This window comes from Oncorhynchus keta, unplaced genomic scaffold, assembly GCF_023373465.1.
Source record: "Oncorhynchus keta strain PuntledgeMale-10-30-2019 unplaced genomic scaffold, Oket_V2 Un_contig_16304_pilon_pilon, whole genome shotgun sequence".
NCBI classification, from domain to species: Eukaryota; Metazoa; Chordata; class Actinopteri; order Salmoniformes; family Salmonidae; genus Oncorhynchus; species Oncorhynchus keta.
This window is the reverse complement of record NW_026279828.1, coordinates 18,963-46,100: the sequence shown is the minus strand read 5'-3', so window position 1 is coordinate 46,100 and position 27,138 is coordinate 18,963. Positions and strand designations below refer to the sequence as shown.

At 45.3% G+C, this 27,138-nt stretch overlaps 2 long non-coding RNA genes across 3 annotated transcripts; both read right to left on the bottom strand.

Annotated features, from left to right (window-relative positions):
- Positions 1-345: 345 nt before the first annotated feature.
- On the bottom strand, positions 346-4,521 carry LOC127919304 (uncharacterized). The gene is made up of 3 exons (XR_008102521.1): positions 4,451-4,521; positions 2,946-3,026; positions 346-502 (listed from the first exon to the last, which is right to left on the bottom strand). It is a non-coding gene; the product is annotated as an uncharacterized LOC127919304 (long non-coding RNA).
- A 4,867-nt stretch (positions 4,522-9,388) lies between these two features.
- Positions 9,389-10,405, bottom strand: LOC127919305 (uncharacterized). Of its 2 annotated transcripts, none has more exons than XR_008102523.1 (3): positions 10,314-10,405; positions 9,913-10,112; positions 9,389-9,712 (listed from the first exon to the last, which is right to left on the bottom strand). It is a non-coding gene; the product is annotated as an uncharacterized LOC127919305 (long non-coding RNA). The 2 variants fall into 2 exon arrangements; XR_008102522.1 differs by lacking the exon at positions 10,314-10,405 and adding an exon at positions 10,163-10,254.
- Positions 10,406-27,138: the final 16,733 nt, after the last annotated feature.

Genomic DNA, 27,138 nt, shown 5'->3' with positions numbered 1-27,138 from the left:
CGCCGGGTGTGTTTGACACACAGGGAACCTGGCATCCTAAACACACTCACAGGACAAGATACTTCAGAGACCTGGTTGGAAGAGAAACGATAGCTATGGAATTAGAGTTGTAGGAAGTGCATCCGTTTTGCTGCGGAGATCTGGAGATGGATATTAGCAACAGGCTACACACTTCTCAAATGACTCTGCTGCATCTCAGTCACTATTTCCAGTCTGCATCCCAAATAGCATCCTATCCTTCACATAGTGCACTACTACCAGAGACCACTCCTACATGTCCTGTTCAAAAACAGTGGACTATATAGGGAGTAACATTTGAGACACAACCAGAGTGGCTGAGCGGGCCGTGACAGGGCGTCTGTCTCACCTTGTCGTTGGCGTCCAGCACGTTGCTGCTGTTTGCCCACTTGGTCAGGACGATGGGCTCCACATGTTTCCTATCCAGACTGTGGCTCTTAGGGGTCCGGTCTCCTCCACCAGGTAGAGGGGGGGAGTGTTGGTACTGCAGAGAGGAGAGAGGAGAGGGGAGTGTTGGTACTGCAGAGAGGAGAGAGGAGAGGGGAGTGTTGGTACTGCAGAGAGGAGAGAGGAGGGAGTATTGGTACTACAGAGGAGAGAGGAGGGGAATGTTGGCACCGCAGAGAGGAGAGAGGAGGGGAGTGTTAATACCGCAGAGAGGAGAGAGGAGGAGTGTTATAACTGCAGAGAAGAGGAGAGAGGAGGAGTGTTGGCACTCAGAGAAGGAGAGAGGAGAGTCATTGGCTACAGAGAGGAGAGAGAGGAGGGGGAGTGTTAATTTACTGCAGAGAGGAGAGAGAGGAGGGGAGAGGAGGAGGGAGAGTGTTGGCACTGCAGAGAGAGAGAGGAGAGGGAGTGTTAATTACTGCAGAGAGGAGAGGAGGGGGAGTGTTAATTACTGCAGAGGAGAGAGAGAGGAGTGTGGTACTGGGAGGAAGAGGAGGGGAGTGTTGGTACAGAGAGGAGAGGGGGGGGAGGTTGATACTACAGAGAGGAGAAAGGAGAGGTTGGTTACTACAGAGAAGGGGAGAGAGGAGGGGGAATGTTAATTTACAGAGAGGAGAAGGGAGGAGTGAGTGTTTTCTGAGGAAGGGGAGAGAGGAGGGGGAGGTTATAATTTTCTGGAGAGGAGAGGAGGGGAGTGTTAATTGCACTACAGAGAGAAGAGAGGAGGAGAGGGAGTCAGTGGTTTTCAGAGAGGAGAGAGGAGAGGGGAGTGTTGGCACCAGAGAGGAGAGAAGGAGGAGTGTTAATACCGCAGAGGGAGAGGAGAGGAAGGAGGTTAATTTTTCACAGAGAGGAGAGGGAGGGAGGTTAATTTTCTGCAGAAGAGGAGAGAGGAGAGGGGGTCAGTGTTAATTTTCTGAGAGGAGAAAGTCAGTAATACTACAGAAGGAGAAGGAAGGGAGTGAAATTTTCAGAGAGGAGAGAGGGGGAAGGGAGGAGTGTTGGTACTGCAGAGAGAGAGAGGAGAGGGAGGGGGAGTGTTGGTACTGCAGAGAGGAGAGAGGAGGAGAGTCATTGGCACTACAGAAAGGAGAGAGGAGGGGGAGTGTTGGTACTCAGAGAGGAGAGAGGAGAGGGAGTGTTAATTGCAGAGAGGAGAGAGGAAGGGGAGGTTAATTTTCTGCAGAAGGAGAGAAGGAGAGGGGAGTGTTTTCAGAGAGGGAAGGGAGGAGTGGTAACTGCAGAGAGGAGGAGAGGGAGGTTTGTGTACTGGGAGAGGAGAGAGGAGGGGGAGTGTTAATTCAGAGAGGAGAGGGAGATGGAATGTTGGCACTGCAGAGAGGAGAAGGAGAGGGGAGTGTTAATTTTCAGAGAGAGAGAGAGGGGAGAAGTGTTGGTACTGCAGAGAGGAGAAGGAGGAGGATGTTAATTAACTACAGAGGAGAGAGGAGAGGGAGTCATTGGCACCGCAGAGAGGAGAAAGGGAGAAGTGTTATACTGCAGAGAGGAGAGAGAGGTTGGCACTGCAGAGAGGAGAGAGGAGGGGGAGTGTGGTACTACAGAGGGAGAGAGGAGGGGGAGTGTTGGTACCGGGAGAGGGAGAGAGGAGGAGTGTTGGGTACTACAGAGAGGGGAGGAGGAGGGGAGGTTAGCACTGGAGAGGAGAGAGGAGGAGGGAGGCAGTGTTAGATTTTCTGGCAGAGAAGAGAGGAGGGGGAGTGTGAATTTTCTGCAGAGGAGAAAGGAGGGGAGTGTTAATGCTGCAGAGAGGAGAGGGAGGGAGTGTTGGCAATTTTCACAGAGGAGGGAGGGAGGTTAATTTTCACAGAGAGGAGAGAGGAGGGGAGTGTTAATTACCAGAGAAGAGAGAGGAGGGAGGAGTGTTGGTGCTCAGAGAGGAGAGAAGGAGGGAGGTTAGTGCTGCAGAGAGGAGAGGGGAGGAGGGGAGTGTTGGTACTTCAGAGGAGGAGGAGAGTGTTAAGGTTTCTGCAGAGAAGGGGAGAGGAGGGAGTGTTAACTGCAGAGAGGAAGAGGAGGGGGTGGGGGGAGGGGGAGTGTTATACCCTTTCAGAGAGGAGAGAGGAGGGAGGAGTGTTGGTTTTCAGAGAGGAGAGAGGAGGGAGGAGGAGGAATCAAGAGAGAGGAGAGGAGGAGGAGGTTGGCACTACAGAGAGGAGAGGAGGGGGGAGTGTTGGTACTGCAGAGGAGAGAGGAGGGAGGAGTGTTATACTGCAGAGAGGAGAGAGGAGGGGGAGTGTTGTTTACTGCAGAAAGGAGAGAGGAGGGAGGAGTGGTACTGGAAAGGAGAGAGGGGGAGGGTTACTGCAGAGAGGAGAGGGAGGGGGAGTGTTGGTACTGCAGAGAGGGGAGGGAGGGGGAGTGTTGGTACTGCAGAGAGGAGAGTAATAAACCTGAATAACTTGGGGGACAATCAAGGAAACCATTGAACTGAAACAGTGAGGTAGTGTAGAGGGCCGTACCTTGGGCAGCTCCCACTCTGACCTGGAGCCATCAGCACTGTAGTAGTATGGTCTGCCCTGTTCATCCACGTGCTTTATCCACTGACAGACACACACGGAGATGAGATACACCAGGTTACTAGACCATGACGTTCAAAAAGACATAAATGTCTCTTTGTCAGCGGTCTATGAGCCATGCTAAACATGTGATAGTAGTGTGGTCAAGTCTAAGTGAAATATAGACATTCCACGTGACAGTACAGACGTCTGTAAATCAGCCGAGGGAGATCGACAGAGAGAGAGAGAGAACAGAGAGAGAGAGAGATCAACAGAGAGAGAGAGAGAGAGATCAACAGAGAGAGAGAGAGATCAACAGAGAGAGAGAGAGATCAACAGAGAGAGAGAGAGATCAACAGAGAGATCAACAGAGAGAGAGATCAACAGAGAGAGAGAGATCAACAGAGAGAGAGATCAACAGAAGAGATCAACAGAGAGAGAGAGAGAGAGAGATCAACAGAGAGATCAACAGAGAGAGAGAGAGAGATCAACAGAGAGAGAGAGAGAGATCAACAGAGAGAGAGAGAGATCAACAGAGAAAGAGAGATCAACAGAGAAAGAGAGATCAACAGAGAAAGAGAGATCAACAGAGAGAGAGAGATCAACAGAGAGAGAGAGATCAACAGAGATCAACAGAGAGAGAGAGATCAACAGAGAGAGAGAGATCAACAGAGAGAGATCAACAGAGAGAGAGAGAGATCAACAGAGAGAGAGAGATCAACAGAGAGAGATCAACATAGAGAGAGAGAATAGAGAGAGAGAGATCAACTGAGAGATCAACAGAGAGAGAGAGATCAACTGAGAGAAAGAGATCAATAGAGAGAGAGAGAGATCAACTGAGAGATCAACAGAGAGAGAGAGATCAATAGAGAGAGAGAGATCAACAGAGATATCAACAGAGAGAGAGAGATCAACAGAGAGAGAGAGATCAACAGAGAGAAAGAGATCAACAGAGAGAATGAGATCAACAGAGAGATCAACAGAGAGAGAGAGATCAACAGAGAGAAAGAGATCAACAGAGAGATCAACAGAGAGAGAGAGATCAACAGAGAGAGAGAGATCAACAGAGAGAGAGAGAGATCAACAGAGAGATCAACAGAGAGAGAGAGAGATCAACAGAGAGAAAGAGATCAACAGAGAGAAAGAGATCAACAGAGAGATCAACAGAGAGAGAGAGATCAACAGAGAGAAAGAGATCAACAGAGAGAAAGAGATCAACAGAGAGATCAACAGAGAGAGATCAACAGAGAGAGAGAGATCAACAGAGAGATCAACAGAGAGAGAGAGAGATCAACAGAGAGAGAGAGATCAACAGAGAGAGAGAGATCAACAGAGAGAGAGAGATCAACAGAGAGAGAGAGATCAACAGAGAGAGAGAGATCAACAGAGAGAGAGATCAACAGAGAGATCAACAGAGAGAGAGAGATCAACAGAGAGAGAGAGAGATCAACAGAAAGAGACCCCGGTACCTTCTCATTAGTATAATCACTGACATACAGAGTGTGTCCATGCTCATCCAGCTCTTCTGACCAACCCCGGGCGGGTAGCCGACTGGCTGTCTGATTGGCTAGAATACGTGCTGTGGCAGTTGTCCTCCAACAACAGAGGCTGGAACGGACCAATGGACAGCGAGAGGAGAGGAAGGAAGGACGGGGAGAGAGAGAGCGGCGGAGTCGTCTATGATTAGGGAGGGAAACGGGACAGGGAGGGAAACGGGACAGAGAGGGAGGGAAACGGGACAGAGAGGGAGAGAGGGAGGGAAACAGGGCAGAGAGGGAGAGAAACGGGGCAGAGAGGGAGAGAGGGAGGGAAACGGAACAGGGAGGGAAACGGGACAGAGAGGGAGAGGGAGGGAAACGGACAGGAGGAAACGGACAGAGAAATGGGAAACGGGACAGAGAGACAGGAAACGGGACAGAGAGGGAAACGGGACAGAGAGGGAGAGAGGAGGGAAACGGGACAGAGAGGGAGAGAGGGGAGGGAACGGGGCAGAGAGGGAGAGAAACGGGGCAGAGAGAGAGAAAGGGCAGGGAAACGGACAGGGAGGGAAACGGGACAGAGAGGGAAACGGACAGGGAAAACGGGACAGGAGGAAACGGGACAGAGAGGGAAACGGGGGACAGAGAGGGAAACGGGACAGAGAGGGAAACGGAGAGGGAGGGAAACGGGAGAGGGAGGAGAGGGTCAGAGATAAATACAGCGAGAGAAGGACCAATCACCATTGAATTACGTATGCACAGAGAATAGAAAGCACCAATCATCATGAATCACAGTACTCTAAGAACGAGACATTTACAACACAGTAAAGCACCAGTCCTGGGTTCAAATACTGGAACATCTGTTCTCGTCTGGGATGTTGGCAATGAGGCCCCTTTAACTGGCTTCGTACTGGTCAAAGAGACAAATGGTATCCACAAGTTCATCTGACTCTGGGGAGGAAGATAAAAGGGCCTCATTGCCAAAATCCTGAAGTACCCCTTTAAGTTACATCACAGCTGGGAAACGAGGCCTAGATGTTTAGATGATCCGTGACGGGGAGGCCTGAAGTACCCCTTTAAAGGAAAACCCAGCTTAAAAATACACTCCCAAAATGTGCTGCATGTCTTCTTCATCATGAGGATGTGATCGGTGACACTTCACTTCTTGAAAGTCTTAAAACCTTGACTGCTGACATGCAAAACACTTGTGGGTTTTATCATCACTGGATAAATGAAGAAAATGACAAGAGATTGTATTTGAGTGGAGTTTCCCATAAAGTGCATTAAGCCAGGAAAATGAAATCAAGCACAGGTAAATAGTATTTGAACCCAGGGGTGTGACGCACAGAGAGTTGAAGACGGCAGGAACATCGAAACACTCAGTCTGAACACGGTTACTGGGTGTACCAGACAGAGGACACAGCAGAACACAAACATGTACTGCTGCAGTAACAGCAAACCAATGAGGCTGGGACCAGTTTCCCAGTTTGAGGAGCACTGACTGCATCTGGCCACAAGGTGGCAGTGTGGTGCTTATTATCATCATTCTAGAGAACAAAATGTACCGTGATCCTGCCAGAATGCAGCAGTGATTCTTTCTGTCTAATGTGTTTGACGGGCGTGTTTGAGAACACAAGCACATACACCTCATGACTTTTCATAAATGTGTTTGAATTTGCTTGTTTCTATACCTATGTGTGTTTGAGTGTGTGTTTGAGTAAATGTGTGAGTTTGAGTAAGTGTGTGTGTGTGTGTGTGTGTGTGTGTGTGTGTAGTGTGTGTGTGTGTGTGTGTGTATGTGTGTGCATGCGTGAGCGTGCGTGTGTGTTTGAGTAAGTGTGTGTATTTGAGTAAGTGTGTGTGCGAGCGTGTGTGTATTTGAGTAAGTGTGTGTGTGTCAACACATGTCCCAGTACACACCCGTCTCCAGTGCTATTGCTGTGGATCTCTGCCCAAGCTGCCACTACTGGCGTCTCTGGCTCGGGAGGTTTCCATGTCCTCTCCTGGTGGAACGGTTGAAGTAGAACTGTCTGCCGCTCTGGTCCTTCAAATGGAATTCAAAATCTTTGTCCATTACAATATTTAAATCAAATGGACATTTTGTCTTCGTCCCGTGGTTAAAAACAGTAAAATGACATATAAACACAGATCAGACAACATCAATAACAATCATTCCCAAATGGCACCTTTACTCCCACATTTAGTGCACTACTTTGACCAGTGCCCTATGGGCCCTGTAGTGCACTAAATATGTAATAGGGTTCCATTTGGGACGCACACGGAGACGATAGCGAAGTTACACAATCCATGACGGTAGTAGTACAGACCTTGTGGGCCTCCCAGTCACCCAGGGACATGCTGTGGAAGTTGGAGGGGGTCGGGGGGCAGGCTGGTCCCAGAGATCTTCAGCTCCTGCAGGTTAGTGTAGACAGGAGACTCAGGACGACCACCCTGACCCGGCAGAGAGACAGTCTGGAAGAAGAGGAGAAAGAGAGATATTGGTTGGTAAATCGATTTTGATTTTACAATGACAGCCTCCCGGATGGCACTGGGCCAATTGTGCACCTCCTATGGGACTCCCAAACGGCCGTTTGTGATACAGCCCGAGATCGAAACAGGATCCGTAGCGACACCTCTAACACTGGGATGGAGTGCCTTAGACCGCTGCGCCCACTCAGAGCCCTAAATACATCACTTTTCTTAATGTTGACTGTGAGCTACACAAACTCTTGAGAGAAAAGAGAATGGACAGACAGCGTAATGAATAGTTTACCTGATGAGGAATAACTACAAAATGAAACCTAACATCATCAGGTGCAGGTCAGGACATTTTTTAAATGACAACACAGTCTCACCCCCTTTTCTCAAGTGTGTCACTAAACCACCACAGTTAGTATGACTTTGTTGATGAACACTTGACTGACAGGGATCGACATAAAACGCTTGTCCGCCTTGGGCAAGTAAAAAAAACAAACAAACAAATGGTCGGACAAGATGAATAGATTTAAATTGTCTGAATGGACAAGTAAAAAAAATAAAGTCACGCAAAAAGAAAATCCTTTATCAAAACAATTAGTCTACTCTGATCAGAACTGTATCAAGTCTTACCTCTGGAGGCGCATCAGAGATTGAGACAAAGCATGAGAACCGACATAGAGACAGAGACAAAGCATCAGAGACAGAGCATAAGAGCGAGAGAGCATGAGAGAAACATGAAAACGAGAAACAAAGAGAACAGAGCAGAAGAGACAAACATCAGAGATAGAGCATCAGAGACAAAAGCATCAGAGACAGAGCATCAGAGACAGAGCATCAGAGACAAACATCAGAAACGCGAGAGACAAAGCATAGAGACAGAGCATGAGAGCATGAGAGACAGAGCATGAGAGACAGAGCATAAGAGACAGAGCATAAGAGACAGAGCATAAGAGACAGAGCATAAGAGACAGAGCATAGAGACAGAGCATAAGAAAGACAGAGCATAAGAGACCAGAGCATAAGAGACAGAGCATAAGAGACAGAGCATGAGAGCATGAGAGGCAGAGCATGAGAGACAGAGCATGAAGACAGAGCATGAGAGACAGAGCATAAGAGACAGAGCATAAGACCAGAGCATGAGAGCATGAGAGACAGAGCATGAGAGACAGAGCATGAGAGACAGAGCATAAGAGACAGAGCATGAGAGCATGAGAGACAGAGCATGTGAGAGACAGAGCATGAGAGACAGAGCATGAGAGACAGAGCATGAGAGACAGAGCATGAGAGACAGAGCATGAGAGACAGAGCATGAGAGACAGAGCATGAGAGACAGAGACAGAGAAAGAAATTTGCACAGCAGGTAGAATTATTATACAGACTAACTAAAAAGCCAATTCAAAACAGTGTACTTTGGCTGGTTATCCTAGCTACTTTACCCTCAACTAATCTAACCGTTTATGGGCAGTTTATAGGTTACTCACGAGCTGAGAGAGACAAACCACGAGAGACAAACCACGAGACAGAGCGAGAGACAAACACGAGACAAACCACAGCGAGACAAACACGAGACAGAGCCTGAGAAGACAAACCACAAAGAAACAAGAGGTTTGTATGGGTTACTTTCAGATGTGTCCATGATACTTGTCGAAATTCGTAGAGTGAAATGGAGAACACAATAGTATTCGTAGAGTCTCCCCCCTTTCCAGAGAGTTTGTGTGTGTCATGGTCTGACGAACACAGCTGCCAGCCGTACATACCACAGATAAGAAGAAGTCTACGTAAGCGGATGTAATAGTGGATGGAAACATAACCCATATGCAAAACAAACATCTCTCTTTGATGAGGATATTTTTATTGTATTACTCGAATTGACATTGGTGCTTCAACGGACTCTTAAGGATCAAATATTAGCATGTATTAATGTCATCACGTCCAATGTCCTAAAATAACATTCAACCGGGCCCTCACGTACGACCGCAAATGGCCGACACGCAGCTGATCAGGGTGCACAGCCGTTGAAACCAATGCTGGGTACCCCGGATATGAAACCGGCCCTCAAGCACTCAGAATTGTCTAGGAAACTCCTCTATTCAATACTGACCATGTAATTCTGACTACGCTTTCAAGACCTCCGCTGAACACTGAATATTTGAACCTTACAAATAGATAAATATCTTATCTACCTGACCCACCTTAGCCATTTGATCCCTGCTTCATTGAAAGAGGGACTTAAATAAAGACATACATTATTTGGCTGTACTTGCAATGTAGCAGGTTGGCCAACCTTCCTCCAGGAGATTACAGCGGAGCTACAGAGGGTGCAGGCTTTTGCTCCTGCCCTGCTCGAACACACAACAAAGTATTTTTTAAAAACCAGGTGCTCAACAGGACCTTGATAAGCTGACTCTGGTGTGTTTGAGCAGGGTTGTGTCAAAAGCCTGCACACCCTGTGGCTCTCCAGTGTTCACAGACCACCTGCGTTTCATACAGTAGGATATCAGTAGGTTATGAGTGCAGTATTTTACCTGCGTTTCATACAGTAGGATATCAGTAGGTTATGAGTGCAGTGTTTTACCTGCGTTTCATACAGTAGGATATCAGTAGGTTATGAGTGCAGTGTTTTACCTGCGTTTCATACAGTAGGATATCAGTAGGTTATGAGTGCAGTGTTTTACCTGCGTTTCATACAGTAGGATATCAGTAGGTTATGAGTGCAGTGTTTTACCTGCGTTTCATACAGTAGGATATCAGTAGGTTATGAGTGCAGTGTTTTACCTGCGCTTCATACAGTAGGATATCAGTAGGTTATGAGTGCAGTGTTTTACCTGCGTTTCATACAGTAGGATATCAGTAGGTTATGAGTGCAGTATTTTACCTGCGTTTCATACAGTAGGATATCAGTAGGTTATGAGTGCAGTGTTTTACCTGCGCTTCATACAGTAGGATATCAGTAGGTTATGAGTGCAGTGTTTTACCTGCGTTTCATACAGTAGGATATCAGTAGGTTATGAGTGCAGTGTTTTACCTGCGTTTCATACAGTAGGATATCAGTAGGTTATGAGTGCAGTGTTTTACCTGCGTTTCATACAGTAGGATATCAGTAGGTTATGAGTGCAGTGTTTTACCTGCGTTTCATACAGTAGGATATCAGTAGGTTATGAGTGCAGTGTTTTACCTATGCTTCATACAGTAGGATATCAGTAGGTTATGAGTGCAGTGTTTTACCTGCGTTTCATACAGTAGGATATCAGTAGGTTATGAGTGCAGTGTTTTACCTGCGTTTCATACAGTAGGATATCAGTAGGTTATGAGTGCAGTGTTTTACCATGCGTTTCATACAGTAGGATATCAGTAGGTTATGAGTGCAGTATTTTACCTGCGTTTCATACAGTAGGATATCAGTAGGTTATGAGTGCAGTGTTTTACCTGCGTTTCATACAGTAGGATATCAGTAGGTTATGAGTGCAGTGTTTTACCTGCGCTTTCATACAGTAGGATATCAGTAGGTTATGAGTGCAGTATTTTACCTGCGTTTCATACAGTAGGATATCAGTAGGTTATGAGTGCAGTATTTTACCTGCATTTCATACAGTAGGATATCAGTAGGTTATGAGTGCAGTATTTTAACCACATCCATGGTAACCACAGCCATGGTAAAGTAAATCAACCACAGCCATGGTAACCACAGCCATGGTAACCACAGCCATGGTAAAGTAAATCAACCACAGCCATGGTAACCACAGCCATGGTAACCACAGCCATGGTAACCACAGCCATGGTAACCACAGCCATGGTAAGTAAATTAACCACAGCCATGGTAAAGTAAATTAACCACAGCCATGGTAAAGTAAATTAACCACAGTCACGGTAAAGTAAATTAACCACAGCCATGGTAAAGTAAATCAACCACAGCCATGGTGACCACAGCCATGGGTAACCACAGCCATGGTAAAGTACATTAATCACAGCCACGGTAAAGTAAATTAACCACAGCCACGTAAAGTAAATTAACCACAGCCATGGTAACCACAGCCATGGTAAAGTACATTAACCACAGCCATGGTAAAGTAAATCAACCACAGCCATAACCACAGCCATGGTAAAGTAAATTAACCACAGCCATAGTAACCACAGCCATGGTAAAGTAAATCAACCACAGCCATGGTAAAATGAAATTAACCACAGTCATGGTAAAGTAAATTAACCACAGCCATGGTGACCACAGCCATGGTAAAGTAAATCTACCACAGCCATGGTAAAGCAAATTAACCACAGCCATGGTAAAGCAAATTAACCACAGTCATGGTAACCACAGCCATGGTAAAGTACAGCCATGGTAACCACAGCCATGGTAACCACAGCCATGGTAACCACAGCCATTAACCACAGTCATGGCATCATGGTAAAGTAAATCAACCACAGCCATGGTAACCACAGCCATGGTAAAGTAAATTAACCACAGTGGTCATGGTAGCAAATTAACCACAGCCATGGTAACCAAATGAACCACAGCCATGGTAGCAAATTAACCACAGCCATGGTAAAGTAAATTAACCACAGCCATGGTAACCACAGCCACGGTAAATTAACCACAGCCATGGTAAAGTAAATGAACCACAGCCATGGTAAAGTAAATGAACCACAGCCATGGTAAAATTAACCATTAACCACAGCCATGGTAACCAGCCAGGTAACCACAGCCATGGTAAAGTAAATTAACCACAGTCATGGTAAGTAAATCATGGTACCACAGCCATGGTAAAGTAAAACCACAGCCATTAACCACAGCCATGGTAACCACAGCCACGGTAACCACAGCCATGGTAAAGTAAATTAACCACAGCCATGGTAAAGTAAATTAACCACAGCCACCACAGCCATGTAAAGCCATGGTAAATCTTAACCACAGCCACGGTAAAGTAAAATTAACCACAGCCATGGTAAAGTAAATTAACCACAGCCACGGTAAAGTAAATTAACCACAGCCATGGTAACCACAGCCATGGTAAAGTAAACAGCCATGGTAACCACAGCCATGGTAACCACAGCCATGGTAACCACAGTCACGGTAACCACAGTCACGGTAAAGTAAATTAACCACAGCCACGGTAAAGTAAATCAACCACAGCCATGGTAAAGTAAATTAACCACAGCCATGGTAAAGTAAATTAACCACAGCCATGGTAGTAAATCAACCACAGCCATGGTAACCACAGCCATGGTAACCACAGCCACTGGTAACCACAGCCATGGTAAAGTAAATCAACCACAGCCATGGTAAAGTAAATTAACCACAGTCATGGTAACCACAGCCATGATAAGTAAATTAACCACAGCCATGGTAAACAGCCATGGTAACCACAGCCATGGTAAGTAAATCAACCACAGCCATGGTAGCACCACAGCCATGGTAAAGTAAATCAACCACAGCCATGGTAAAGTAAATTAACCACAGCCATGGTAACCACAGCCATGGTAAAAAATTAACCACAGCCATGGTAAAAATAAATTAACCACAGCCATGGTAAAGTAAATCAACCACAGCCATGGTAAAGTAAATTAACCACAGCCATGGTAACCACAGCCATGGTAAAGTAAATTAACCACAGCCATGGTAAAGTAAATCAACCACAGCCATGGTAAAGTAAATGAACCACAGCCATGGTAAACAGCAAATTAACCACAGCCATGGTAAAAAATTAACCACAGCCATGGTAAAGTAAATTAACCACAGCCATGGTAAAGTAAATCAACCACAGCCATGGTAAAGTAAATTAACCACAGCCATGGTAAAGTAAATTAACCACAGCCATGGTAAAGTAAATTAACCACAGCCATGGTAAAGTAAATTAACCACAGCCATGGTAAAGTAAATCAACCACAGCCATGGTAAAGTAAATCAACCACAGCCATGGTAAAGTAAATTAACCACAGCCATGGTAAAGTAAATTAACCACAGCCATGGTGACCACAGCCATGGTAAAGTAAATCCACCACAGCCATGGTAAAGTAAATCCACCACAGCCATGGTAAAGTAAATCAACCACAGTCATGGTAACCACAGCCATGGTAACCAAATTAACCACAGCCATGGTAACCAAATCAACCACAGCCATGGTAACCACAGCCATGGTAAATGGAAATCAACCACAGCCATGGTAAAGTAAATTAACAGCCACAGCCATGGTAAAAGTAAATCAACCACAGCCATGGTAAAAATAAATTAACCACAGCCATGGTAAAGTAAATCAACCACAGCCATGGTGAAAGTAAATCAACCACAGCCATGGTAAAGTAAATTACCACAGCCATGGTAACCACAGCCATAAATCAACCACAGCCATGGTAAAGTAAATGGTAACCACAGCCATGGTAAAGTAAATAACCACAGCCATGTAAACCAAATGGTAAATTAACCACAGCCATGGTAAATCAACCACAGCCATGGTAAATCAACCACAGCCATGGTAAAGTAAATTAACCACAGCCATGGTAACCACAGCCATGGTAAAGTAAATCAACCACAGCCATGGTAAATCAGCCACAGCCATGGTAACCACAGCCATGGTAAAGTAAATTAACCACAGTCATGGTAAAATTAACCACAGCCATGGTAAAATAAATCAACCACAGCCATGGTAAAGTAAATTAACCACAGCCATGGTAAGTGAATTAACCACAGCCATGGTAAAGTAAATCAACCACAGCCATGGTAACCACAGCCATGTAAAGTAAATCAACCACAGCCATGGTAAACAGTAAATTAACCACAGCCATGGTAAAGGCTAAATCAACCACAGCCATGGTAAAGTAAATCAACCACAGCCATGGTAAAGTAAATTAACCACAGCCATGGTAAAGTAAATTAACCACAGCCATGGTAAAGTAAATTAACCACAGCCATGGTAAAGTAAATTAACCACAGCCATGGTGACCACAGCCATGGTAAAGTAAATCATCCACAGCCATGGTAAAGTAAATTAACCACAGCCATGGTAACCACAGCCATGGTAACCTGGCAGTCACGTAACCACAGCCATGGTAAACAGTGATTAACCACAGCCATGGTAAACCAAGCCACAGCCATGGTAAAGTAAATCCCCACAGCCACATGGTAAATCAACCACAGCCATGGTAAAGTAAATCAACCACAGCCATGGTAAACTAAATGGTAACCACAGCCATGGTAACCACAGCCATGGTAAAGTAAATCAACCACAGCCATGGTAAAGTAAATTAACCACAGTCATGGTAAAGTAAATTAACCACAGCCATGGTAAAGTAAATTAACCACAGCCATGGTAAAGTAAATTAACCATCCATGGTAAAGTAAATCAACCACAGCCATGGTAAAAGTAAATTAACCACAGCCATGGTAAAGTAAATTAACCACAGCCATGGTAAAATGTAAATCAACCACAGCCATGGTAAAGTAAATTAACCACAGCCATGAGTAAAACCACAGCCATGGTAACCACAGCCATGGTAAGTACATTAACCACAGCCACGGTAAAAGTAAAATAACCACAGCCATGGTAAAGTAAATTAACCACAGCCATGGTAAAAGAAAATTAACCACAGCCATGTTAAAGAATCAACCACAGCCATGGTAACCCACAGCCATGGTAAAGTAAATAACCAGCCATGGTAAAGTACATTAACCATAGCCATGGTAAAAGTAAATTAACCACAGCCATGGTAAAATAAATTAACCACAGCCATGGTAAAGTAAATTAACCACAGCCATGGTAAAAATGATAACCAGCCATGGTAACCACAGCCATGGTAAAGTAAAATCAACCACAGCCATGGTAACCACAGCCATGGTAAAGTAAATTAACCACAGCCATGGTAAAGTAAATCAACCACAGCCATGGTAACCACAGCCACGGTAACCAAAGTCACCAAAGTAAATTAACCACAGCCACGGTAAAGTAAATCAACCACAGCCATGGTAAAGTAAATTAACCACAGCCATGGTAACCACAGTAAAAATAACCACAGCCATGGTAAAGTAAATCTACCACAGCCATGGTAAAATCCACCACAGCCATGTGTAAATCCAGCCATGGTAACCACAGCCATGGTAGTAAATCAACCACAGCCATGGTAAACCAACAACCACAGTCATGGTGCACCACAGCCATGATAAAATAAATTAACCACAGCCATGGTAAACTAAATCAACCACAGCCATGGTAGTAATTAACCACAGCCATGGTAAATATTTTATTATGGTAATAATTAACCACAGTCATGGTAAAGTAATTAACCAGCCATGGTAAAGTAAATGAACCACAGCCATGGTAAAGTAAAATGAACCACAGCCATGGTAAATGCAAATCAACCACGGTAGCCATGGTAAAGTAAATCAACCACAGCCATGGTAAAGTAAATTAGCCATAGCCATGGTAACCACAGCCATGGTAAAGTAAATCAACCACAAGTCACGGTAAAACAAATTAACCATAGTCATGGTAAATTAGTGCAAATCATCCAGCCATGGTAAGTAAAATTAACCACAGCCACGGTAGCAAATCAACCACAGCCATGGTAACCACAGCCATGGTAACCACAGCCATGGTAACCACAGCCATGGTAAAGTAAATTAACCACAGCCACGGTAAAGTAAAATCAACCACAGCCATGGTAAAGTAAATTAACCACAGCCATGGTAAGTAAATTAACCACAGCCATGGTAAAGTAAAATCAGCCATGGTAATTAATAAATCAACCACAGCCATGGTAACCACAGCCATGGTAAGTAAATCATCCACAGCCATGGTGGGGGCAATTAACCACAGCCATGGTATACCCAATATGATAGTAAATTAACCACAGCCATGGTAAAGTAAATTAACCACAGCCATGGTAACCACAGCCATGGTAAAATAAATCAACCACAGCCATGGTAAAGTAAATTAACCACAGCCATGGTAAAGTAAATTAACCAGCCATGGTAAAGTAAATCAACCACAGCCATGGTAAAATAAATCAACCACAGCCATGGTAACCACAGCCATATTAACCACAGCTTGTAAAATAAATCAACCACAGCCATGGTAAAGTAAATGAACCACAGCCATGGTAAAGTAAATTAACCACAGCCATGGTAAAGTAAATTAACCACAGCCATGGTAAAGTAAATCAACCACAGCCATGGTAAAATAAATTAACCACAGCCATGGTAAAAGTAAATTAACCCACAGCCATGGTAAAGTAAATTAACCACAGCCATGGTAAAGTAAATTAACCACAGCCATGGTAGTAAATTAACAACCACAGCCATAGGTAACCACAGCCATGGTAAAGTAAATCAACCACAGCCATGAGTAACCACAGCCATGGTAAAGAAATCAAAATCACCACAGCCATGGTAAAGTAAATCCACCACAGCCATGGTAACCACAGCCATGTTAAAAACAAATCAACCACAGCCATGGTAACCACAGCCATGGTAAAATCAAAGCTATGGTAAGATAACCACAGCCATGGTAAAACCACAGCCATGGTAAAGTAAATTAACCACAGCCATGGTAACCACAGCCATGGTAAAAATTAAATCACCACAGCCAGTGCAGTAGTAAATCAACCACTGCCATGGTAACCAGCCATGGTAAAGTAAATCAACCAGCCATGGTAAAGTAAATCAACCACAGCCATGGTAAAATATCAAATTAACCAGCCAGTAACCACAGCCATGGTAAAGTAAATCAACCACAGCCATGGTAAAGTAAAATTAACCACAGCCATGGTAAAGTAAATTAACCACAGCCATGGTGACCACAGCCACGGTAAAGTAAATCTACCACAGCTATGGTAAAAGTAAATCCACCACAGCCATGGTAAAATCTCCACCACAGCCATGGTAACCACAGCCATGGTAACCACAGCCATGGTAACCACAGCCATGGTAAAGTACATGGTAACCACAGCCATGGTAACCACCATCATGATAACCACAGCCATGTAACCACAGCCATGGTAAAGTAAATCCACCACACAGCCACGGTAAAGTAAATCAACCACAGCCATGTAAAGTAAATTAACCACAGCCATGGTAACCACAGCCATGGTAAAGTAAATCAACCACAGCCATGATAACTAAGCCATGGTAACCACAGCCATGGTAACCACAGCCATGGTAACCACAGCCATGGTAACCAGCCACGGTAAAATCAACCACAGCCATGCCATGGTAAAGTAAATTAACCACAGTCATGGTAAAGTAAAATTAACCACAGCCATGGTAACCACAGCCACGGTAAAATCAGCCACAGCCATGGTAAAGTAACCATCAACCACAGCCATGATAAAAGTAAACCTACAGCCATGGTAAAGAAAATTAACCACAGCCATGGTAAAGTAAATCAACCACAGCCATGGTAACCACAGCCATGGTAAAAGTAAAATCAACCACAGCCATGGTAAAGTAAATTAACCCACTAGCCATGGTAAAGTAAAATCAACCACAGCCATGGTAACCACAGCCATGGTAAATCAAACACAGCCATGGTAAAGTAAAATCAACCACAGCCATGGTAAAGTAAATTAACCAGCCATGGTAAAGTAAATCAACCACAGCCATGGTAAAGTAAATCAACCACAGCCATGGTAAAGTAAATCAACCACAGCCATGGTAACCACAGCCATGGTAAATAATCTTACAATATGGTAAAGTAAATTAACTACAGCCATGGTAAAGTAATCAACCAAGCCATGGTAACCACAGCCATGCAAAATCAACCACAGCCATGGTAACCACAGCCATGGTAAAGTAAATAACCACAGCCATGGTAAAATGCAATTAACCACAGCCATGGTAAAAATGAAATTAACCACAGCCATGGTGACCACAGCCATGGTAAAAAGTAAATCCACCACAGCCATATGGTAACCAAATGGCAACCACAGCCATGGTAAAAATAAATCCACAGCCATGGTAACCAGCCATGGTAACCACAGCCATGGTAACTAAATCAACCACAGCCATGGTAACCACAGCCATGGTAAACCACACAGCCATGGTGGGGGCAAAATTAACCAGCCATGGTAAAGTAAATCATAGTAAGCAAAAAGGGAAAACAAGGCTGGAGGAAAGAGGAAGTTAGTCAGGAAGGGAAGTAAAACACAGATTGGTTCCACATTGACTGACCGTTGAAAGTTCTAAGAAACCATAAGTCATTTAGAAAGGAGAGGCCGTGCAAACACAGTAAATACAGAATACAGTAAATACAGAATACAGTAAATACAAACTACCAGTAAGAAATACAGAATACAGTAAATACAGAATACAGTAAATACAAACTACAGTAAATACAAACTACAGTAAATACAGACTACAGTAAATACAGACTACAGTAAATACAAACTACAGTAAATACAAACTACAGTAAATACAAACTACAGTACAGACTACAAAATACAGTAATTACAGACTACAGTAAATACAAACTACAGTAAATACAGAATACAGTAAATACAGAAGAAATTGCACTATACACAGAGTGTACAAAACATTAGAACACCTGCTCTCTCCATGACAGACTGACCAAGTGAATCCAGCTGAAAGATATGATCCTTTATTGATGTAACTTGTTAAATCCACTTCAATCAGTGTAGATGAAGGGAAGCAGACAGGTTAAAAGAAGGACCTTTAAGCCTTGAGACACCAGACATGGATTGTGTATGTGTGTCATTCAGAGGGTGAATGTGCAAGACAAAATATTAAAGTGTCTTTGAACAGGGTGTGGTAGTAGTAGTATGGTAGTAGTAGTGTAGTAGTGTGGTAGTAGTATGGTTAGTATGGTAGTAGTAGTGTAGTAGTAATGTAGTAGTATGGTAGTAGTGTGGTAGTAGTAGTATGGTAGTAGTAGTATGGTAGTAGTAGTGTAGTAGTGTGGTAGTAGTATGGTTAGTATGGTAGTAGTGTGGTAGTAGTATGGTAGTAGTGTGGTAGTAGTAGTGTAGTAGTATGGTAGTAGGTGCCTGGCGCACCGGTTTGTGTCACTGCAGCGCTGCTCAACCGTTTCCCGTGGGCATCCAGCCAACTTGACACAACTGTGGGAAGCATTGAGTCAACATGGACCAGCATGCCTGTGGAACGCTTGAGACCTTGTGGAGTCCAGGCCCCAGAGAAATATTAGGAAGGTGCTCCTAACGTTTGCAACCTAGTGTAGTGCAAACCAGAGCCCAGTCAGTACGATATAGTGCACTACTTTTGACCAGAGCCCAGTACAACGAGCTACGCACTACTTTGACCAGAGCCCAGTACAACGAGAGATATAGTGCACTACTTTTGACCAGAGCCCAGCCCAGTACAACGACCAGAGCCCAGCATACGATATAGTGACCAGAGCCCAGCACAACGAGCCAAGATACAGTGCACTACTTTGACCAGAGCCCAGTAAACGAGCTACGATACAGTGCACTACTTTTGACCAGAGCCCAGTACAACGAGCTACGTTATAGTGCAATTACTTTTGACCAGAGCCCAGTACAACGAGCTACGATATAGTGTAATTACTTTGACCAGAGCCCAGTACAACGTAGCTACGATATAGTGCACTACTTTTGACCAGAGCCCAGTACAACGAGCTACGATATAGTGCAAGATACAGTATAGTGCACTACTTTGACCAGAGCCCAGTACAACGAGCTACGATATAGTGCACTACTTTTGACCAGAGCTCAGCATAACGAGCTACGATATAGTGTACTAATTTTGACCAGAGCCCAGTACAACGAGCTACGATATAGTGCACTACTTTTGACCAGGAGCCTCCAGTACAACGAGCTAGCCGATTGCACTACTGACCAGAGCCCAGTACAACGAGCTACGATATAGTGCACTACTTTTGACCAGAGCCCAGTACAACGAGCTACCAGTACACACCAGAGCCCAGCACAACGAGCCACGATACAGTGCACTACTTTTGACATAATAAAGATAACTATTTCTTAAGGAACAAGATTCCAGGAATGACGGTTGCTGTCGCTCACTCATCCAATCAAAAGCCATTTTAAGTTGACAAGGTATCGGTCAGCTTTGTCACAGACTTCATAGAAATCCAACGCTTGCTTCTCTGTTATAGATTATGCGGTGAAACATTAGTTTAAATGGTACAGTTCATACCCCTAATAAAATAAGACACTCGAGTGTGTGTGACTTTCTGAGAAACAAATCACAGGAACTGACAGAGCAAAGAAAGAGAGCAAGAGCAAGAGAGCAGGAGAGAGAGAGCAGGAGAGAGAGAGAGAGAGAGGAGAGAGAGAGAGAGAGAGAGAGAGAGAGAGAGAGAGAGAGAGAGAGAGAGAGAGCAGGAGAGAGAGAGAGAGAGAGAGAGAGAGAGCAGGAGAGAGAGAGAGAGAGGAGAGAGAGAGCAGGGGAGAGAGAGCAGGAGAGAGAGAGCAGGAGAGAGAGAGAGAGAGAGAGAGAGAGAGAGAGAGAGAGAGAGAGCAGGAGAGAGAAGGAGAGAGAGAGAGCAAGAGCAGGAGAGAGATCATAAATAATACCATGCCCTGCAGTCTCTAAATAACAGTTCGGTCTGAAATATGCAGTGCTCTTCAATACAGTTAAGGGCCGATGGTGATTGACAATCCACTGCCTCTCTCCTTCACAACACACTCAGACGACTCTGTCTTCCAGTGCTTTATAGGTCTCTAAGGAACATAGAGGGCTGCCCAGCCTCAACAAGGCGGAGGCGGATTCACATCGTGGTCCTCTTAGCGCGGAGGAGAACACACATTGTAGTTTACTTGTCATGTTGCAGACGCTCTATCCAGAGTGACTTTTCAGTAGAATAGAGAATCACAGAGTGACTTTACAGAATAGAGAAACACAGAGTGACTTTTCAGTAGAATAGAGAAACACAGAGTGACTTTTCAGCAGAATAGAGAAACACAGAGTGACTTTTCAGCAGAATAGAGAAACAGAGTCCATCAGCTTACGGGCCAATGATAATGAGGTATTTATTCACTAGTCCCCAGGAGGCTTCACAGGACACGTCAGTGCGTCTGCTGCAGACTGAACACACCAGTTAGAGTTCTACTTCTCATTCTCTAGCACTGAGAAGTATGCAGACTGAAATACACCAGTTAGAATTCTACTTCTCATTCTCTAGCACGGAGAAGTATGCAGACTGAAATACACCAGTTAGAATTACTTCTCATTCTCTAGCACGGAGAAGTATGCAGACTGAAATACACCAGTTAGAATTCTACTTCTCATTCTCTAGCACGGAGAAGTATGCAGACTGAAATACACCAGTTAGAATTCTACTTCTCATTCTCTAGCACGGAGAAGTATGCAGACTGAAATACACCAGTTAGAATTCTACTTCTCATTCTCTAGCACGGAGAAGTATGCAGACTGAAATACACCAGGTATAATTCTACTTCTCATTCTCTAGCACTGAGAAGTATGCAGACTGAAATACACCAGTTAGAATTCTACTCATTCTCTAGCACGGAGAAGTATGCAGACTGAAATACACCAGTTAGAATTCTACTTCTCATTCTCTAGCACGGAGAAGCATGCAGACTGAAATACACCAGGTAGAATTCTACTTCTCATTCTCTAGCACTGAGAAGTATGCAGACTGAAATACACCAGTTAGAATTCTACTTCTCATTCTCTAGCACTGAGAAGTATGCAGACTGAAATACACCAGTTAGAATTCTACTTCTCATTCTCTAGCACTGAGAAGTATGCAGACTGAAATACACCAGGTAGAATTCTACTTCTCATTCTCTAGCACTGAGAGGTATGCACACTGAAATACACTAGGTAGAATTCTACTTCTCATTCTCTTCTAGCACTGAGAGGTATGCACACTGAAATACACTAGGTAGAATTCTACTTCTCATTCTCTAGCTCAGCTCCTGAGCAGTAGTAGAACCCATCGTCCTCCTCCAAGGGTCTGACTGGACTCAAGACGCATCACGGTGGACAGAACAGGACTAGTTCAATCAAATACATCTCTGGTCCCAATCGACCCTTCAGGGAGCCACGCTTCTCTCTGTACAACCGTCCAACTGGGGTGTCCTCTAAGGGAAGTCCTGCCTGACACTGGCTGTCATTTGGCACCAGTTAAATACAATCCTCATTTGATCGGCTACAAAATTACAGAAACACTCCTCTCTCGCTCTCCCCAGACAGACGCGTGAACACAGCAGATGACATTCTAATTCCTCTTTAAGAATGGTGGTCAGAAAACTCCTAATCTCAGCACCCAGAACCAATCAGCTACCCTATTTAGGCCTAATATTTGAATGTTAAGGCAGTCACAAGAGAGCAGGAAACTCCCAAGCTTTTCTCTCGCTCATCCGAGGTGACAGTTCGGGGTTCTGCCCTTAGCGGGAAACTTAACTAGTCTTCACTTTTCGTATTACCTTGAAATCCTCCCAGCCGTAGAGACACAAACGACTGATCCAGGATGTGTTCTTAAGGGCTCCACACAGTCTAACACAACGGATCAAACGGAGCCTCGCTTGCGTAGCTCCACGTAGTTTTGTGCGGCTGAATTTTTGGGAGCGCGACGCAAACAGGTCCGTAGAGGCCTTCAGATGTAATGATGACTGAACTTACAGAGTTAGACTGTGTAGAGGCCTTCAGATGTAATGATGACTGACCTTACAGAGTTAGACTGTGTAGAGGCCTTCAGATGTAATGATGACTGAACTTACAGAGTTAGACTGTGTAGAGGCCTTCAGATGTAATGATGACTGAACTTCCAGAGTTAGACTGTGGGTACCGTTGTTGTATACTGGTCCATAAAGCTCTGGTTAAAAGCAGTGCACTACAAAGGGAGTAGGGTGCTATTTGGGACTTAATGAGTCTACCAGGTAGGTTCACTTGTAATGTAGAGGCCTTTTGAGTCCATGTCACCAGTTGAATTGTATTGTGTTGTAACTGGTGGTCAGATGGACATCTGGGAGAATGGGGACGGACGTGACCGACTGGATTCTGGATCAATACTCTCGGTCTCAACCCTACAGGACAGACTGGATTCTGGATCAGTACTCTCTGTCTCAACCCTACAGGACAGACTGGATTCTGGATCAATACTCTCGGTCTCAACCTATAGGACAGACTGGATTCTGGATCAATACTCTCTGTCTCAACCCTACAGGACAGACTGGATTCTGGATCAATACTCTCTGTCTCAACCCTACAGGACAGACTGGATTCTGGATCAATACTATCTGTCTCAACCCTACAGGACAGACTGGATTCTGGATCAATACTCTCTGTCTCAACCCTACAGGACAGACTGGATTCTGGATCAATACTCTCTGTCTCAACCCTACAGGACCGACTGGATTCTGGATCAATACTCTCTGTCTCAACCCTACAGGACAGACTGGATTCTGGATCAATACTCTGTCTCAACCCTTCAGGAAAGACTGGATTCTGGATCAATACTCGCTGTCTCAACCCTACAGGACAGACTGGATTCTGGATCAATACTCTCTGTCTCAACCCTACAGGACAGACTGGATTCTGGATCAATACTATCTGTCTCAACCCTACAGGACAGACTGGATTCTGGATCAATACTATCTGACCCAACCCTACAGGACAGACTGGATTCTGGATCAATACTCTGTCTCAACCCTTCTGTCTCAAACCCTACAGGACAGACTGGATTCTGGATCAATACTATCTGTCTCAACCCTACAGGACAGACTGGATTCTGGATCAATACTCTCGGTCTCAACCCTACAGGACAGACTGGATTCTGGATCAATACTCTCGGTCTCAACCCTACAGGACAGACTGGATTCTGGATCAATACTCTCGGTCTCAACCCTACAGGACAGACTGGATTCTGGATCAATACTATCTGTCTCAACCCTACAGGACAGACTGGATTCTGGATCAATACTATCTGTCTCAACCCTACAGGACACAATAGGATCACTGCATGGGACATCAAAGGTTTGACATCTTGAACTACTGTATGGTCTGTGTCCCAGATGGCACCCTATTCTCTATCGGCATATAGTGCACTTATTTTGACCAGGGACCATAGGGCTCTGGTCAATATAGGAATAGGGTAGCATTTGAGAAGCAGCCATGGGGTGAATCAAAAGTTCTCCCTTGAGGAGCAGAGGAGACGTAGCTCAGGGAAACGGCTGCTGAATGAATGAATGATGATCACAACATTGGATTGGAATTCCACACAATATGTTGCTGAAATCCCAGAGAGAACGAATACACACACACACACACACACACACACACACACACACACACACACTGTGGCTCAGTTGGTAGAGCATGGCGCTTGTAACGCCAGGGTAGTGGGTTCGATTCCCGGACCACCCATACGTAGAATGTATGCACACATGACTGTAAGTCGCTTTGGATAAAAGCGTCAGCTAAATGGCATATATTATTATTATATATTACAAACACACACAAACTTTCAAGTCATTTGAAAGGCAAAATGAATGTACCCCTGCAGAGCACCTTACAAAACTGTCCACGGTGCAGTCAATTCTCTCTATCAGCGTGGTTTAACACCAGACACGGTCAACATTATGCACATTCCAAATGTCACAATTACAGCTGGGGTGGAGATGGGAGGCTGCTGAGGTTTAGAGAGATAGCTGGGATAGAGATGGGAGGCTGCTGAGGGGAGAGAGATAGCTGGGATCGAGATGGGAGGCTGCTGAGGGGAGAGAGATAGCTGGGATCGAGATGGGAGGCTGCTGAGGGGAGAGAGATAGGGCTGGGATGGAGATGGGAGGCTGCTGAGGTTGAGAGAGATAGGGCTGGGATGGAGATGGGAGGCTGCTGAAGGGAGAGAGATATGTCTGGGACGGAGATGGGAGGCTGCTGAGGTTGAGAGAGATAGGGCTGGGATGGAGATGGAGGCTGCTGAGGGGAGAGAGATAGGGCTGGGATGGAGATGGGAGGCTGCTGAGGTTGAGAGAGATAGGGCTGGGATGGAGATGGGAGGCTGCTGAGAGGAGAGAGATAGCTGGGATAGAGATGGGAGGCTGCTGAGGGGAGAGAGATAGGTCTGGGACGGAGATGGGAGGCTGCTGAGGTTGAGAGAGAGATAGGGCTGGGATGGAGATGGGAGGCTGCTGAGAGGAGAGAGATAGCTGGGATAGAGATGGGAGGCTGCTGAGGGGAGAGAGATAGGTCTGGGACGGAGATGGGAGGCTGCTGAGGTTGAGAGAGATAGGGCTGGGATGGAGATGGGAGGCTGCTGAGGGGAGAGAGATAGGGCTGGGATGGAGATGGGAGGCTGCTGAGGTTGAGAGATAGGGCTGGGATGGAGATGGGAGGCTGCTGAGGGAGAGAGATAGGGCTGGGATGGAGATGGGAGGCTGCTGAGGTTGAGAGAGATAGGGCTGGGATGGAGATGGGAGGCTGCTGAGGGGAGAGAGATAGGTCTGGGACGGAGATGGGAGGCTGCTGAGGTTGAGAGAGATAGGGCTGGGATGGAGATGGGAGGCTGCTGAGGGGAGAGAGATAGGGCTGGGATGGAGATGGGAGGCTGCTGAGGTTGAGAGAGATAGCTGGGATGGAGATGGGAGGCTGCTGAGAGGAGAGAGATAGCTGGGATGGAGATGGGAGGCTGCTGAGGGGAGAGAGATAGGGCTGGGATGGAGATGGGAGGCTGCTGAGGTTGAGAGAGATAGGGCTGGGATGGAGATGGGAGGCTGCTGAGGGGAGAGAGATAGCTGGGATGTAGATGGGAGGCTGCTGAGGTTGAGAGAGATAGCTGGGATGGAGATGGGAGGCTGCTGAGGGGAGAGATATAGCTGGGATGGAGATGGGAGGCTGCTGAGGTTGAGAGAGATAGCTGGGATGGAGATGGGAGGCTGCTGAGGGGAGAGATATAGCTGGGATGGAGATGGGAGGCTGCTGAGGTTGAGAGAGATAGCTGGGATGGAGATGGGAGGCTGCTGAGGTTGAGAGAGAAAGCTGGGATGGGACTCATAGTAGAATACACCAAGGTGACATTTATCAATTTGATTGTGTATCAGCATGGGGCCACTGCAGCCCTTCAGGATGACTTTCCATTTTTTGTGACACACCACCACCTCAGGAATTTCTGTACTACAGCAACCTGCACTACCACATACCAGCCTGGGTGAGCCTGAGTGCAAACATACACAAGCAGAACACTTCTGATTTGACCTACATCACCATTATCAACTGTTATGGTTTTATACCTAAATCACCATTATCAACTGTTATGGTTTTACATACAGTGGGGCAAACAAGTATTTAGTCAGCCACCAATTGTGCAAGTTCTCCAACTTAAAAGATGAGGCCTGTAATTTTCATCATAGGTACACTTCAACTATGACAGACAAAATGAGAAAAAAAATCCAGAAAATCACACTGTAGGATTTTTAATGAATTAATTTGCAAATTATGGTGGAAAATAAGTATTTGGTCACCTACAAACAAGCAAGATCTCTGGCTCTCACAGACCTGTAACTTCTTCTTAAGAGGCTCCTCTGTCCTCCACTCGTTACCTTTATTAATGGCACCTGTTTGAACTTGTTATCAGTATAAAAGACACCTGTCCACAACCTCAAACATTCACACTCCAAACTCCACTATGGCCAAGACCAAAGAGCTGTCAAAGGACACCAGAAACACAATTGTAGACCTGCACCAGGCTGGGAAGACTGAATCTGCAATGGGTAAGCAGCTTGGTTTGAAGAAATCAACTGTGGGAGCAATTATTAGGAAATGGAAGACATACAAGACCACTGATAATCTCCTCAATCTGGGGCTCCACGCAAGATCTCACCCCGTGGGGTCAAAATGATCACAAGAACGGTGAGCAAAAATCCCAGAACCACACGGGGGGACCTAGTGAATGACCTGCAGAGAGCTGGGACCAAAGTAACAAAGCCTACCATCAGTAACACACTACGCCACCAGGGACTCAAATCCTGCAGTGCCAGACGTGTCTCCCTGCTTAAGCCAGTACATGTGCAGGCCCGTCTGAAGTTTGCTAGAGAGCATTTGGATGATCCAGAAGAAGGTTGGGAGAATGTCATATGGTCAGATGAAACCAAAATATAACTTTTTGGTAAAAACTCAACTCGTCGTGATTAGAGGACAAAGAATGCTGAGTTGCATCCAAAGAACACCATACCTACTGTGAAGCATGGGGGTGGAAACATCATGCTTTGGGGCTGTTTTTCTGCAAAGGGAACAG